Consider the following 17,608-nt stretch of genomic DNA (forward strand, 5'->3'; position numbering starts at 1 on the left):
GTGGTTTTTGCTACTATAATTCTGTAGTACAACTTGAAGTCAGGGGTGGTGACACCTCTAGCAGGTTTTTTTTTTTTTGGTTTTTATGAGACAGGGTTTCTCTGTATTGTTTTGGAGGCTATCGGTCCAGTCTGGCCTTGAACTCACAGAGATCCGCCTGCCTCTGCCTCCCGAGTGCTGGGATTAAAGGCCTGTGCCACCACCGCCCGACTCTAGCAGTTCTTTTCATTGTTACTGTTGTTCAGGATTATTTTAGCTATACTGTGTTTTGTTTGTTTGTTTTGGATTGTTTTATGGATAAAGTAGATATAGTGTTTCCTAAGAAAATTGGGAACCGAGGTAACCCATGACACAGCTGTACTATTCTTGGGCATATAACCAAAGGAAATTTCATCTTACAACAAAGACACTTGCTTGAGAATGATCATTGAGGATTTATCCATAATAGCCAGAAACTGGAAAAAACCTAGAAGTCCCTCAACAAAAGAATGTAAAAAGAAAATGTGGTACATTTACACAATGGAGTATTGCTTGGCAGTTAAAAAAATGACCTCATGAAATTTACAGACAAATGAATGCAACTAGAAAAAAGTCATCCTTAGTGAGATAACCTAAACACAGAAAGACAAATATGGTATGTACTCAGTTGCAAGTGGATATTATATGTCAAGTAAATTGTAATCATGCTACAATCCACAGACCCAGAAAGGCTAAGTAGCAAGGAAGGCTTTAAGAGAGACAAATGGATTTCTATGCAAAGGGAAGATGGAATATATTTTACAGGTAGACTAGGGGAGTTTGAGGAAGGGAGCAAGAGTTATCACGTAAGAGGACTGACTGGGGAATATAGTGCAGAGAGAGACAGTTGGAATTAGGATGAGTTGGAGGGAGGGGTTGGAAACCTAGTGTAGTGAAAACTTCCTGTAATTTGTAAGGGTGATCCTAGTGAGAACTCCTAGTAATGGAGGATATGGATTCTGACCTGGATGTCTTTTGTAGCCAGGCAAGAAGTTCAGTGGTGGAACAGGGATGCATTCAGTTGAGTTGTTGGCAGAGGGTGTCCTGAAGTGATCCCTAAACAAGCCAGGCTGATGCTAGGAAAGTGGGTCATTCTTGAAAATGTGACAATGGGGCTCCATTGCTGAGGACAACATCCACACACTTCATTTAATCTAGAGAAGGCATGGAGCCTTCACACATACATTCTAGTCTCTTGACACAAGGAGGTACTCTGCTGGCTATGGAAGAGGAAACTTGGACAGCCACCGAGCCACAAACCCTTGACCTATAATCTGTCCAGCCTGTAAAAATGTGCTGGGGCAATGGTGGCACAACTTGTGAGAGAGACGAACCAAGCTCTTGTTGAACTTGAGGCCCATGCCATGACAGGGAAGACATGTTCTTCATTGCCTGAATGGCCAGGAACCCAAGATTGGATAGCCCTGAGACCTATGGTAGAACCAAGCACACCAGGCACAAATAAATGAACAAACTAATTAATTAAGTCAATTTAATGATTCCTAATGATATTCTTCAATACTTATGGATAGGTCACTTGTCTAATTATCACCAGAAAAGCTTTCTTTGGTAGCAAATGGGAGCAGATGCAAAGACCCATAGCCAGACATTATGCAGAAACAGAGTGTAAATTGGTGGTCTCCATTGGGTTTTTATACTAGGAGCTCAGGCAATGATGCGGGCAGGAAAGATTATAAGAGTCAGAGCAGATGGAGGACACCAAGAGAACACAGTCAAATGGATCAACTCAGCAGGGCGCATATGGGCTCACAGAGACAGAAGGGGCAAGCACAGGGTCAGCAAGGGTCTGAACTAGGTCATCTGTGTATATATTATGCCTGTTAGTTTGGTGGTTTTGTGGGACTCCTAACATTAGGAGTGGGTGTGTCTCTGACTTGCTTGGTCTTGGCACTGTTTCCTTCTTACTGGGTTGCCTTGTCTAGCCTCCATAGCTTTTGCCTTGTCTTAGTGTATCTCATTTTGTGTTGGTTGTCTCTTGGAGACTTGCTCTTCTTTAAAGGGAAAGAGGGGAGGAAAGATCTCAGGGAGAGAGGACTTGTTTGGGGGGAGGCTGGAAGGAGTGAAGAGAGGACAAACTGGTCAGATGTTTTGTATGGGAGAAGAATCTATTTTCAACTAAAGGAAGAAAAACAGAAGCAGCCCAAGGTAGAGCAGAGAGTTAAGGATGTAAACAAGAGTCTCCGGTATGGAAGCGACTTCCCCAACCGCTGTCATCAGCTTTGTGACATGCTTTTTGTCATAGACAGAATAGTACTGTCAAAGATCTGAGAGGGGCAGGGCATTGGTGGTGCACGCCTTTAATCCCAGCACTCAGGAGGAAGAGACAGGCGGATCTCTGTGAGTTCCAGACCAGCCTGGTCTACAGAGCAAGTCCCAGGACAGCCTCCAAAACAATACAGAGAAACAAGTTACTACATCCCATTAGCCAAGATATTCTGATGCATTGGGCATGGAAGAACTCCTATAAACTTTTCAGCATGTGAGTGTTCTTGATTAGGTCTTAACTCCACCTCACACCAATCCCTCCTATTTCATGGAATGGAGCAAATATTTATTTGTAGCTAAGAATTTTTTCCTTGACTGATTTTTCTCAACAGAATTTGTATATTGTACATTCTTTTTTCCTTTTATACCCTTTAGTTCAAAATGGCTTTTTATTAAGATCTCTTTCTTTTAAACACCTGCAGATATTCTAAGAAATTTTGGCATCTACTTCATTGTTATAAAACGAACCTGACACCCACAGATATATCCGTGGAAATCCCTCCTCTTAACCAGCTGCTGAGGTTGGAAAGGACAGTGCCCTTAAACCTCTGTTTCACTCAGAAGGTGTATGTGCTACATCCACTCCTTATGAGGACCTTTGTTCTGGCCTAAGAATGCTCTGAGATAGCAGCTTTGATCTTCTATATCTTTTTTTTATCATTTTTTATTTTAATTTTAAATAGCTTGTTTTACATGTCAATCCCAGTTCCCTCTCCCTCCCCTCTTCCCGCACTCCCCTTCCCCCCCTCCCTTCCACGCTATTGCCAAATCCTTCCACATAGAGGATATCTAGAGTCTGTCATTTTACTCTTGGTAGGGTCAAGGCACTCCCCTAAGAGTCCAGGCTGAGAGAGCATCTCTCTTTGTGCTGTAGGCACATGAGGACAGTTTGTATACCAGGGATAGACACTGATCCACAGCTCAGGGCCCCATAAGTTGCCCAGGCCTTCTCACTGACACTCACATTTGGGGGGTCCAGATCAGTCCCATGCTGGCCTCCCCACTGTCAGTCTGGGGTCCAAGAGCACTCCCCTGTTCAGATCAGCTGTCTCTGCTGGTTTTGCCAGCCCATTCTTTGCCAATTTGCTCATCACTCCTCTCTCTCTGTCACTGGGTTCCTTGGGTTCAGTTCAGTGATTAGTTGTGTGTTTGCCTCTGCTTCCATCAGTCACAGGATGAAGGCTCCCGGATGGTTATAGACATCAAGTTCATTATCAGGAATGGGCATTCAGGGTAGTCCCTCCACTATTGCTTAGCTTGCCAATTGATGTTATACCTTTGGATCACTCGAGGTCACTCTGGTGCCTGATCTGTCTTCGATCCTATGATTCCCTCTTCCCCCTATTCTACCCCCACCCCCTCAACTTCCTGTTCCCCCATGACCAACTCCCTTCCTCTTTACCCCCTCTATTCTTCCCGGGTCCCACTCCCCCTGACCCCTCGCCGTGTTCCCCATCCATTCAGAGGATCTTGTCTCCATCCTCTTCTCTTGGGTACTATGCATATATGCATATCTTTTAGGTTCTTTCCTGTTTCCCAGACTCTCTATCTGTGGAAGTGCAGACTGGCACTACCCTGATCCATATCTAAAATCCATATATGAGTGATCTTCTATATCTTAACAGAGATCTCATACTCATCCTGTAAATTTATCTTCAGATCAACTCTTCTCTATAGAGACTGGGGAACGCTTTATACACTGACTGTTAGGTTGCTTTTGCTTAATTGTCTTTCTTTTATTTTACTGCACTCTCTCTTCTCTTCTTAATTTTCTCGCAGTCAGTTAAGAACGTTTCAAATATGTATGCACAGTATCCTGTTTGGAGTGCTCTACAAATAGAATGCCTTGCCTGTTAAGTACAGTATCTGCATTCTCTGTAGTTACAAACAACAGTATTGTTAAATATTCTGCAACTAACAAATACAAGAATTCTCTTGTTGGGCTTCTAGTGGTCTTAATCTCATGTTCTCAAAGCCCTGACTTGGAGCTATATCAGAGACCACCGTGCTTCCAATAACATCTCCAAGATACAAGGTTTTTACTCACTATCTGAAATTCCAATGCCAAATTCTAAAGATGCTTCTGTATTTAAGGTTTATTATAACAGCTCTATTCTGGATTAAGATACCAAAATCTGTTACTGTCAGCTATTGCTGCATAACAAATTATTTCTAAAATGATTTTAATATTTTGCATATTTAGTTACTTTAAAACCGAAAATATTTATTGCATCACATTTTCTGTTGCTGAGGAATCACTGAGCTTATTAGCTGTATGATTCTGGCTCAGGATTGCTCATAAATTTGCAGTTAAATTTTTGGCCGTATTGCAGCCAGAGAATTGATTTCTGAGCTCACTTACATGGCTCTTGGCAGGCCATAGTTCCTTCATGGCTCTTGGCTTAAGGCCTCTATTCCTTACCATATGGCTTCTCCTGGGGCTACACAACATTGAAATTAAGCAAGGCAAGAGGGAATATGAAGGAGAGGGTGTTAACAGCACAAGATGAGGTCTTGGACTTGACAGTTTTATTCATAATTAATTCTATTGATCAACCCAACTTCTCCCAATACAATGGAGAAGACACAAGTGTATCAAAACTAAAAGTGGTGCTAATTCGGGACATCTGGGAAACTGGCTACCATTGCCCAGGCAGGGATAGGCCGATCTTAGGAAATGTTTAGAGTGATATGAATAGAAGTTGTGTAGAAGAAGAGTGAATATTCACAGAAATAATTTGGGTGTTTACATTCGTTTAGTTAGATCCCAAGGCACATTTTAGTACATATGCAGACCAGGTCAACTTAATTTTATTGAAACACTGAAACCACGTCAACTCATTACATTTTTAACATTTAATTTTCATGAAAAAAAATGTATACCAGATACCCTATTTGATAGTAGGTTTTTGAACCTCAGTCACAAAACATTAGGTAACGAACATGATTTTGTCATTATTCCTATTAAGTGTCAGTCATCCTCACTGTGGTTTACGCAGTTGATAAATCAGAAGCTTCAGAGGTCATCTAATTCTCATATTATAGATGAAACCACTGATATATCTAAGTTGCTACCAAGTACCCACTCTGTTTCATAATATAGTTGTCCTATATACATCAGGACAGATCAAATAATCAATAAAACTTGGTTCAATAAAAAATGATAGAATGATAGTTGGCAAGATGTAGGAGAAGGTTGAAAATGTGTTCTTGGGGCATTTCTCAAAATTTGCAATCCAGAAAACTCTCTAGAACATTTATGTAAGCTATTTTCTCATTTATATGCTATAACATACATCCTAAAGACATAACTAAACTATAAAAGTCAATTTATATACATTAATTAACCAAACTTTTAAAGGTGAATTTTTTAAATTATTTTTTTATTTAGGTTAGAAACAAGCTTGTTTCACATGTCAATCCCAGCTCCTTCTCTCTCTCCTCCTCCCCCACCCTCTCCACCAGGTTCCCCAGTCCCCCACCCAATCTCCACTCAGATCCCCAAGGAGGGTGAGGCATTCCATGGTGGATGTCCAGTAACTGTCATTTCATCCCGGGCAGGGCCTATGCCCTCCCCGCAAGATCCCAGCTGAAACAACCTCCCATATTGTGCCATGGGCACTCAAAGTCTATTTGTACACCAGGGATAAATACTACTCAAGGTCCCAAAGATTACCTAGGCCTCCTCACTGACACCCACATTCAGGGGGTCTGGGTCACTCCCATGCTTTCCACACAGCCATCAATCTGGAGTCCACGAGCTCCCCCTTGTTCAGGTCAAGTGTTTCTGTGGGTTAAACCAGCCTACTCTTAATTCATTTGCCAATCAGTTCTCTCTTTCTGTCACTGGATTCCAGGAGTTCAGTTCAGTGTTTGTCTGTGGGTATCTGCCTCTGCTTTCATCAGTCGCCGGATGAAGGTTCTGTTTCCTAGACTCTGGCAGTGGGATTGTATGCTGGCACTCCCCTGATTCACGTCTAAAATCCATAAACGAGTAAGTACATACCATGTTTCTCTTTTTGTGACTGGCTTACTGTCGCGACCGCCTCGACCAGCAAGGAAGACGCAACGCTCAGACTCTTCTTTAAGCAGTTTATTCAGGAACCTTGAACAATCTTCTGACCCCAAGGAGTACCAACCCACACCTTAAAAGCCCTTGGGCGGCCCACCCCAGTATGCCACTTGGAACATGCAGATAGATCCACGTATGCGGAAGCAAGCCTGATATCCAGCCTTAACCAAATACAGGTGGGGCTCTTAAGGAGTTGTTTTTCACAGAGAGCACTTGCTGTCGGGCTTGCAGAAGGCGGAAGCCAGCGCCATCTTAAGGGTGAGGCACTTCGCAGCTCTCTACAGGTTACCTCACTCAGTATGGTTTCTTCTAGTGCCATCCATTTGTCTGCAAATTTCAAGATTCCATTGTTTTTTTCACTGAATAGTAATACATTGTGTAAATGTATCACATTTTCTCTATCCGCTCTTCACTTGAGGGGCACCTAGGTTGCTTCCAGGTTCTGGCTATTACAAATAATGCTGCTATGAACGTAGTGGATCAGACTTCCTTGTTGTATGAATGTGCATCTTTTGGTTACATGCCTAAGAGTGGAATTGCTGGGTCTTGTGGTAGACTGATTCCCATTTTCCTAAGGAATCTCCATACTGATTTCCAAAGTGGCTGTACACTAACACCAGCAGTGTAGAAGTGTTCCCCTTTCTCCATATCCTCTCCAGCATAATCTGTCCTTGGAGTTTTTGATTTTAGCCATACTGACAGGAGTGAGATTATATCTCAGAGTTGTTTTGATTTGCATTTCCCGGATGGCTACAGATGTTGAGCACTTTCTCAAGTGTCTCGCAGCCATTTTAGTATCCTCTATTGAGAATTCTCTATTTATTTATTTACCTCATTTTTTGATTGGATCCTTTGGTGTTTTGGAGATTTGCTTCTTGAGTTCTCTGTAAATTTTGGAGATCAGCCTTCTGTCAGATGTGGGTTTAGTGAATATCTTTTCCCAATCTGTGGGCTGTTTAAAATATCCCAAACAACCACTTCAGACTTTCTGGTCTAGATCCTTAGGCTACTCTTCACATTCATCATCAGCGCTCTGATGGGCATGCTTGGTACTACTGTCTGTATTTGTACAGATTTCCACCCTAAAATAACTCAGTAACCCTCTATATATCACAGTTTTCATCTGTGTATATAAAATGTTTTGATTACATTTACCATTTCCACTATTGTTTCTTATCTTCTCTCCCCAATTTCCTCTCCCTTTATTACCCCTCTCATAGCTCCTATAATTTAAATCAGCTTTTGAAGTAATGGAAGTCTAGTTTTCCAGTTCATCGTAATGCTGATGATGTCAGAAAGCATCTCAGTACTGAGTAGGTAAATCTACAAACTTGTGGAATCTTCATGAAGGCTTAATTTAACCCTTTGAAAGAATTAAGAAATTCCATGAAAGGATACACACACAATGGAGAGGCTGTATATTTCCATCAAGAGGACAAAAGCTATCTGAGAAGGGCTAGAGAATTATTTGATATGTAGTTTGGTTTAGTGACACATAATGACAAATCTAAGCTTGAGTGTTCTTTTTATGTCAAAATTATTAAGGGCCATTCACCCTTTGGATATGATTTTTCTGAACAGGTTACTTTCTTGTTAAAGTTCTATCTCTTTTCATCCCTTAAAAACAAAGACTCTTCAGGGCAATTCTGATGGCTTGATATAAGAAAATATATTGAATAAGGATCCTGATGTCTCATTCATGGGACATTGTAATTATCTGGCACATGAGCATGTACATTTATGTGTCACTGAGAAAGTCTCAATAGATGTAATTAATAGAAACATTATTCCACTTTAGTAAGAACGGATTTCTTCCGACTGAGCACTTTTTTTTCTTATTAATAATTCTGAGCAAAAATATTTTCTAATCCTACATTTTTCCTGATGTTTGTTCAATGCCAAACAATGTATGGACTACATTACACTGATTGGACTTGGGTTCTGCTATAATAACATGCCTAACCACTGTGAATGATAATAGGAACCTTTTCTCTTGTAAGGTTGAGGAAGGATTTTTAGCCTAGACGACATATGGCTCATTTTAACATACTCAGTGCCTTCCATTTGTCAGTTGTCACAGTCCTCATTTTTCTGCAGGTGTTGCTGTTGGTACTGCACAATAAGTGTGGAGATTCTCTTTGTCACTTGCTTGATTAAAGTAACAGAAAACATACAGTGAGAAGATTCCAATGTGATGCGCTCATTAGCATAGCTTTCTTTTATGAGTATTGTTCTTCCACTAGCTTCACAAAGAATATTATCCTGTGCATTCTCAGAGGTGATTTAAAAAACTCATTAAAGATATGGAAATTATTTTAGAAACTATCTAAATTGAATTTAGAAGTGATGGCAAGTTGTACATATGATTTCAAATAGTAAACATATCCTGTGAACTAAAGTTCTTCAATAAACACAGAAGTAGGAAATTGCATTTGTCTAGACAGACACAGTTTTGATACTTTTTCAGGTTGATTTTAAATTTACATTCTAAAACATGATCATCCTTTTTGTAAAGGGAGAGATGGAGGACATGAATAAAGGGGTTTACATAGTCGGTGAATACTTTTACTGATTTTGAACCCGTAAGTATTTCAAGGCAAAATTGATAGTATCCCTTTCAGCTGAACCAATGGATGAATATTCCTTTAAGATGTTAAGAGTTAAAACAAGAGGCGTAGTAAATTCTATTTATATTTCTGCATTTTCATCACTATGTCCACTCTACCATTTGGCGTGGAACTACTCATTTGTAGTAGATTAGTTTGCTTTATATTACTATAATGAAATACTTCAGACAAGGTCTGTCTAGAGGTTTATTTAGTTAACCATTCTGGAAGTTCAAAGTATAACCCTGAACAATCCTATAGAGCCAACCTCTGCTGAAGACTTAATAGTGAATGGACCATAGGTGTGCCTGTGTGATGGAGAGGTTCCATCAGGTAGGAAGCCAGGGAGGCTGTTTTTGCATAATGTCTCCCAGACCATGCTTCACCTCTTAAAGCTCCCATCATCTGGACACAGGAAAACTAAGGTCCAGTTAGTTTTGAGGTACAAGATCCCAATGACAGCATTAATGAAACTCCAGTTTCCAAATGTTATGGTTGTTTTGGCTTTGAGTAGTTATGTAAATTGTCCCTTAATCCAACAATCAAATTCTCTTTCTCTTGTTCATGCAATTCTTAATCATTTTATTATCTAATCCAAGTTTAAAATAATCAGTAGAATCTAGGCTGGATCTGCCTTTTCTGTGGTCTCCAGCAGTGCCCTGCCTAGATTTAAATCATACCTTTTATTTCTATATCTTCCAATTGCTAATCATACTCATTTATTATATTTACATCAGTTTGAGAGCAAGCACCACTGTAATAGATGCTGCTTTTTTCACACCTGTTTAAGCACACAGTACACAGAAAATCATCAGTGATGATATTTCTGTGTAGAAAAAAATGTGTGAGCAAAGAAAGAACCACTGAGTTACAAAGTAATCTGTTTTCTCCGTAAAAATGCTTTGAATGAGAGATAGATTGTCAAGTTACAGTCAACGTGTATCTCTGAGCTCTTCCTTTGACTTGGTGTGTTGTTACTCTCTAAGCAGGTTGTCTATTTAAATGAAGCCAGCAAACTTAAGATTAGCTATAGTCAGACAAATTTTATGTGGGTGGGAAAATTTGGCTTTTATTACATGTTATTTTACTATGTTCAATTTTATGTAATTGAAAACACAAACTTTATTTTCCTCATTACTATGTGTGTTGACAGCTAGTGAAACAATCCATATGAAAATAATATAATTAATACAGTGTTATCAGTCATTACTATATGTGTATATGCATGTGTTGGAGAGAGAGGGGACAGAGAGAGAGAGAGACAGAGAGAGAAACAGAGAGAGAGAGAGAGAGAGAGAGAGAGAGAGCCAAAGTTCCTATGATCTTTTCCAAAGGTAACCAATTAGTTCAGTGAAATAGGAAAACTATTTTTTGTTTGTTTGTTTGTTTTTCGAAACATGGTTTCTATGTATTATTTTGGAGGCTGTCCTGGAACTCACTCTGTAGACCAGGCTGCCCTCGAACTCACAGAGATCCGACTGCCTCTACCTCCGGAGTGCTGGGATTAAAGGTGTGCGCCACAAACACCTGGCCAGAAAATTAATCTTTGATAATAAAATTTGTAGTACATGGACCATGTCTTTGAGAAAATGTAAATTACTTCATAGTTCCAATTTTTCCAAGATGCAAATAAGAAAAACCAAAATATGTATTGCCTGTCTGATAGAATAGCATATAACTGTTATCATGATATAGTTAAAGCAACTGAATGAAGAGTCTTGTATCTGAAACACACCTACCCTCAACTGTAAAAAGATCTATGGAATTACATTCATCATCTTTCTCTGAGAAATGAGTATTTGTGGGGCTAAAGAGGAAAGATGACAGAAAACTAAAAGATGTATCCATGGCTTCTCTGCCTTTGGGCATTTTATACAACTCCAAAATGGCAAGACTAGAGAGGAAATGTTTGTGTATGCCTATGTATTTATGGAGCAAAATAGAATATCCCCATGGACTGGATGCCGGCCCCAACCATAGATGCTAAATTTCCTCATATAAAATGGTATAGTTTTTGTATTTAAGTTTATGCACATTTTCCATACACTCTTGGTCATCTAGATTACTTATAATACAAACACAATGTAAATGTTGTGTAAATCATCAATATTATTTAAGGAGCAGTGACAAGAAACCTAGTCTAAACTCCAATACAGATGCATTCGTTTTACTTTCACAAGGGGCTGACTCCATGCATGCAGACTTCCCAGATATGAAAGAGGATAATGGGGAGAAAAAAGTTTTAATGCTAGGTCAAACTGGAATGCTTGCAGTGCCACTTTGGAAATTGCTGAGCACACAGAGAGCATTTGCTGGAGATGTATATGATAGTACTTACCTTGCTGTGATTATGATTATAATTTTTAAGGTCCTGTGCTCAGGAAGTGCTTCCCTTAAGTCAACTTCAATTAAAACATTTACGTGGTCAGGAGTGCTTAGTTACATTTGTTTCACAGCACTTTTTTCAAGACACTGAACTTCATAAAAGTCTTAATAAGAAAACATTTCGCAGACAGTGCTAGTGATAATAATGATGTTAACAACTACAGAGATGACCCTGTGTTCTAGCAGGTATATTGGATTGTACCATTTTAAGCACATTGCAGTATAATTTTATGTAATCTTACAAAAATTCTACAATATGGTTATATATGTTTGAGACAGCTTGACTGTAAATGCCTCTGTAGCACACGTTCTTGATATAGTTTCTTCTTTACTCTAAAGCTGCAATTAGGTGAATCATGTCTGGTGGGCTTGGAGAGGGTGATTCTCAGAATTTGTCTTCCCTGACTGCAGAGAGTTTACATGACCTTGTCAAAAGTTTGTTCTATGTTTTTCTGATGAGCTGATCTCAGAGGAGAGAATGAAACAACAAACAAAAATTTGTCACATAGTTTACAGTATTGCTTCTCATGCTAGTGAACCATGAAAGTTGAATATCAACACTGGAAGTTTCTACAAGGACTTTAAACAACAACATAGAAAGCCCTCAGATACAGAAAGTGGTAATTAGCCTGTTAGTATTTATTTAAGCAAATAACTCTTTCTTCTTTTTCCGGGTATTCAGATTTGAAGTTCTAGTTGCAATGACATAAGGTTAGTATCACTTCTCATGATTCATTTAAGTTTAGTACTCAAATATATATTTTAAATAAAACTTTACACCCATTCTTATTTGTTAGTATAATTGTCAATATACTTTTCTTGGAATGAACCTTTCATTAAAAGATAAATTGACAGAAAGTAATGAAGTCTACCTAATACCCAAATGTAAGCTGTTATCACAGTAGAATATGAAAATATTTATTGACTAAAATACCACAAGCTTACTATAATTAACATAGTTATAGAATTTACTCAAGCATATATATGCATATGTTGCCCACCAAACTAATGCTATACTAATTTCTGTAACAATCTTTCCATTTGTTGTGTGATGAGTTAAGACATTCTGGGAAGTCTTTATATATACATTATTTGTATTTATCCTTTGTCAAACCAATCACTATTTTCAAGCCTTTGTTAATATTACCATGCTAAATTCACTGATGATAATTGTATTCTTTTACATTGTTAATGAGACTACTATAAACTTTTGAATATTACATGTTGCTTTAACCTTCACAAATCAAGCCAAAAGAAATTGAATGGTGACCAGAGTAAATAGACACAATATTTACATGGCAGTATAGTTTACATGAATATTTCATATTCTACATCAGGGAAAATGCCACTTGAAATAGAAAGTATATTATTTCCATTGCTTTTCTCAAAGAGAATTAGTTCAGGATCCCAAATTCTTAATGTCAATGACATTGTAATTTAATTCTTCATGTAAGTTTGATATGCTGTCAACAAAACAGAATTTGTAGCAGAGTTTTTTATATGTAATGCTGCTTTCCACCTGACTGATATCTACTTGTGAGATTAAAAACTGAACTATGTGTATTATGAAACAATTGTGTTAGGCTGGTTTCTTTAAAAATTCCTCTTCTTTTAAATAGTGTCTCATTATAAAGCCAAGTTGATCTTAAATGTGGCGTGGTCCAGATTCCCATCAGTTCCCTGCAATTGCTAAGAGTGTATTCTGCTCCACTACATCAGCTTCAGGTGAAATTTGACTTTCCAACATTTGCTTCCTACTGTCTTTCTAAAAGCAAACATGAGATAAGCATCATTCTTCTCACTCCACAGAGGGAAGAAGCCTTTGAAGAGGGATGATTAGACTGAGTCTTTCCTCTCGTGGGCCCTGTGAGCCTGGTTTATCAAGGCAGGATGCTGACACTAACCCACATCTGTACTCAAAAGTGGAAAGGTGACAGGAAGCATGAAACAGATGTCTAGCTACCTAGTTTCATCAGATGAGGCCAGACATCTACCATTCTGAGCTTTGAGGTGGCTCTTTTTATTTATTGATTTTGTAGTTAATATACTGAGACAGAAGATGTTGCTCTGAAGACTGCCTTAAACATCTAGGTCTTCCCGAATTCAGCAGGAAGCTGTCACAGGACGATGGGCCTCCTGTTCACAGAAGAAGCTCATCAAGGTGAAAGTGAATCATTTATCAATATATAAGTGTGGAAGCAAAGATGGGAAGTTTCAAGGGAAGGTATTTATCATGAGATATTGTTCTATTAAGCTGGCTTATTTTGGTTACTTCAGGTGATTGATGTACAATGCATGTAATCATTTTGTCGAAAAGCTGTGCACCCGGCAAAGTGTCAGCTGCTCACTGTACCATTATTAAACAGCTGCATTCTGATTGAGTTCCAAACAAGACACTTTCAAGCCCCTGTTAATCACAAGTAGACAATCCAAAGGCAAAAGGGAAGGCAAAAGGGTGAAGAAAGTACTTTATAGACTTTTAAAGTGTCAAGAGAAAGGGCCAAATCACATTAAATACAGCTTATTGTCAAATAAAAGGCAAAAAATTCACATAAGACAATAATTGGAAAATCATAACTCTTTGCTCTGCAACTTTGCCTACAATTGACTTTTATGATCTTCTCCCTCAAGGAAGATAATTAATCTTGGGAAATTGTTGATGGCTTTCAAATTTAAATTTCATTGAAAAAACTGAATAATAGATTTCACATAATTTTTAACAAGCTATTTTGACTTTGGACCTTTTTCAAACAGAATTTCCTTGATTTTCTGACATTTAGAGGGGAAAAAACACTCTTCCCTTTGACATTAGGGTAAGTACTAGGAACAAAGTGTTTCATTTTTGTAGTGTGTTTGTTTTAGCTATTTAATTTCTCTCTTTAATAATGATTAGTCATGACTTGCTTGACTATTAAAAGGTATGAAGATTATGAGACTCTTGCCATCTTGTTTAACAATACAAAAGAGAGTATCAGGCATAGAGAGAATCGTAGCTAATGAGGAAAGTATTTTCCAAGCGTTACATATTCTTTGAGGCTTTGACTTAATCCTTTGTCATCCTTTGGCTTTCAGCACTTCTGTGAAACACAAAGTCTAGTCTGTGGTCAGTCAAGTACCAACATTTATTCCTTAAAATAAATCTTACTATCATGTAACATGTTAGAAAAATTAAAATTCATGTTAAAAAGTCAAAATTAACACAAGATCAAAAGAAATTAAATATAGAACCAATATCACTGAATTCTCATTTTGTCTCAGGTCATATAGACAACAAATTGTGTGATAAGTTTACAACTTTGTGAGTATTCACAGTTGACACAGTTTCTGAGAGTAGCATTTAGGTAGGCAAATACATATGCATGTGCACACACAGGACATGATCCTGATGTTCCCTTCCAGTCATCATGCCTCATAGGCTACCAAAAATGCTGCTTCCTATCACCATACATTGGGTTTTACCTGTGCTAATTCCAAAATAACTGAAATACTGTGATGCAATTTGCTTATTGAAGGCTTATTCTCATTGATGTATGATGGTTTCCAAGTTCTAAGGGATATACTTATTCATTTCCTTAAATATGAGTTACGTTTTTGAAGCTACTTCAAAAAGGAAATAAAGCAAGTCACAAAGAACACGGATTTTAACATGGCAATGGGCACAAACCAACCAAATGAAGCAAACCAAACCAAAACATGGTTATCAACACTTGCTTTTATGTTTATTTATTTATTTATTTATTTATTTATTTATTTATTTATTTTGGTTTTTTTGAGACGTGGTTTCTCTGTATTGCTTTGGAACCTGTCCTGGAAATCTCTCTGTAGAACAGAGCTGGCTTCGAACTCAGAGATCTGCCTGCCTCTGCCTCCTGAGTACTAGGATTAAAGGCCTGGCTAGTTTCAGCCAAAATACACCTATTGGGGTCATAGTGGCATGGTGGTTATGGGAGTAGAACTCCCTGATTGGATTTTACATCTCTACAAGAGAGAACCCGTACTAATACAGTAAATATTTTAGTTTCTAGGGGGAAACTTAAAACTGATGCTTAACTGAATTATCATAATACCTAACCACCTTCTAAATATTTGCATGCCCACAGACAAAGGCCACTCTCAACCTTAAATAGAGAAGCCTTACCTTTCAATGAATGCAGGTAAAAGCAGAGACCAGTGACTGCACCAGATGCTGTGAATGGAGGATGGCTAAGGACTCAGCATAAAGAAGACATTTATTCTAGCTGCTGGAGGTGCAGGAAATACTACAAAAGAGAAGAAAGAAAGCATGAAAGAGACAGAATTAGGAAGATCGGGTGCAAAATGCTATCTAAAGACAACAAGATCAGTGCCTTCAAGAACTCACAGCAATTGTGGACTACTGCACTGGCCCTCCTAACAGTCAGCTGTAGAGGGAGAAGGGGCTATGTGGACCCCACCACTCATTACTGCTATTCTATTGGCAACTAGCAGATTCTAGGAGAAAAAGCATATAAGGTATCAGCTGTATAATCACTGTTAAACCCATTAGTCTCTAGTGTTTAGTGTCAAACTCAGTGTCACAGAAGGACCAAGTTAAATTCTGGAACACTAAGCAAGCCCCAAACTAGTAAATATAAGACATTTGAAAGGGACAAGTGAAGCTGGGAAGAGTGGGAGGGAAATGAAAATGGGGATAACCACAATAAAGTAGGTACATGTATCTAATGTTCAAAGAACAAAACCTAATAATAATAAAAAATACCAATGTGACACAAAACTTATACATAATTTACTGATCTAATGGAGATTTATAGTACAAATAGAGTGTTAATCATCTTTGCTGGCATCCCCTATCCAGAGGTTATAAAGAGAAAAGACCATGGATTTTGCAACTGTCTATTCAGATGTTTTATAACCTTATTTCCACGGGAATCAGCAAGATGGGTGCCTTTCTTGACCAACCCAATGTGTGATGTCCTGAATTACACCCTGCCTAAGTCTCATGCTACCTGTCTTACAGCTGGCCTTTGGTGTGAGATTGCCTGGAACATGTTCGGGCCTGACTTTCAAGGAGTAGAAAGGATGAGATGTATATTGGTAGCAGAAAAAATAGCAATCTATGTCATATTTAGCTTCCTGATGGTAAAGATTAGAATTATTCTAGATTCTTTAAAGAAATGGCTGATACCTTACCATAGCTTGTTGCCAAAGGAATTGCCAATACAATGAGACATAAAGTCATTTGTTTTCTGTATACCTGAGAAAACCACCGTTGTATTATATTGAAAGGTAAACCTTTTTGTATGTTTTCTGACTTTGCATATTTAAGCTCTTAGACAACTCATATATACCCATGGTATCATAAATGGTATGTGATATAATATCTTCTGAGAATATGTGTGAAAAGCATGAAAATTATCACCCTGAATCTGGGCCACTTTATCTCTTCCTTTTGTGTAGAAGAAAAAGAAACTTATTTCAAACCATATATTTAAAAATGCAAGGCATTTTGGAATAAATAGCTCTGCATTCAAAGGTAGATATCTTGTAGTCAATTTTAGAACGTGCTTTAAATGTACAAGTGGGGACAAAACAGTGGTGTCTGTTTTTCTCCACTTTGAACAGGCTGGTTAATCGTGGAGCATCTGTCAGCCTTCTAAAATGATTCCAAACTAGTCTTTACTTACAGTGAGCAAGTAGGAAGTCAGTGTGTTCTCATACTTTCACTTAAACTACATACAAATTAACAATGGAGAAATGCATCTTCAAGGTTAATTTCAGCTTTTTATGTGCAGAATGACTTGATACCACAGATGCTCAAAGTTTACTTAAGTATCAGACAAATCAATAGGTCAAACTGCAAAAATAGATGCCAATTATTATTGATCAACAACAGAAATCTAACTAGAAAAGGACAATTTCAGGGCATCCAGACCAAATCTAGATATCGTATCAGACACACTCAAAATAAAAATGTCTTTGGTATGATTTCTTTTTGGGGGAGACAGGGTTTCTCTGTGTAGCCTTGGCTGTCCTGGAACTCATTTTATAGATCAGGCTGGCCTCAAACTCAGGGTGCTGGGATTAAAGGGATATGCCACCATGCCTGGTGATAGGATTTTTTATAGGCACTGATTTATAGGCACTGTTAAATCATATGTAATACATTTCATTCAATTCTTGAACTATAACCCTGGATAAAAGAGTACATCTATCTCTTTTATTCCCCACTTGCTGTTTTTCAAAGCATGGAAATCAACATGTG

Source organism: Mesocricetus auratus, unplaced genomic scaffold (genome assembly GCF_017639785.1).
Source record: "Mesocricetus auratus isolate SY011 unplaced genomic scaffold, BCM_Maur_2.0 Super-Scaffold_100714, whole genome shotgun sequence".
Classification (NCBI taxonomy): Eukaryota; Metazoa; Chordata; class Mammalia; order Rodentia; family Cricetidae; genus Mesocricetus; species Mesocricetus auratus.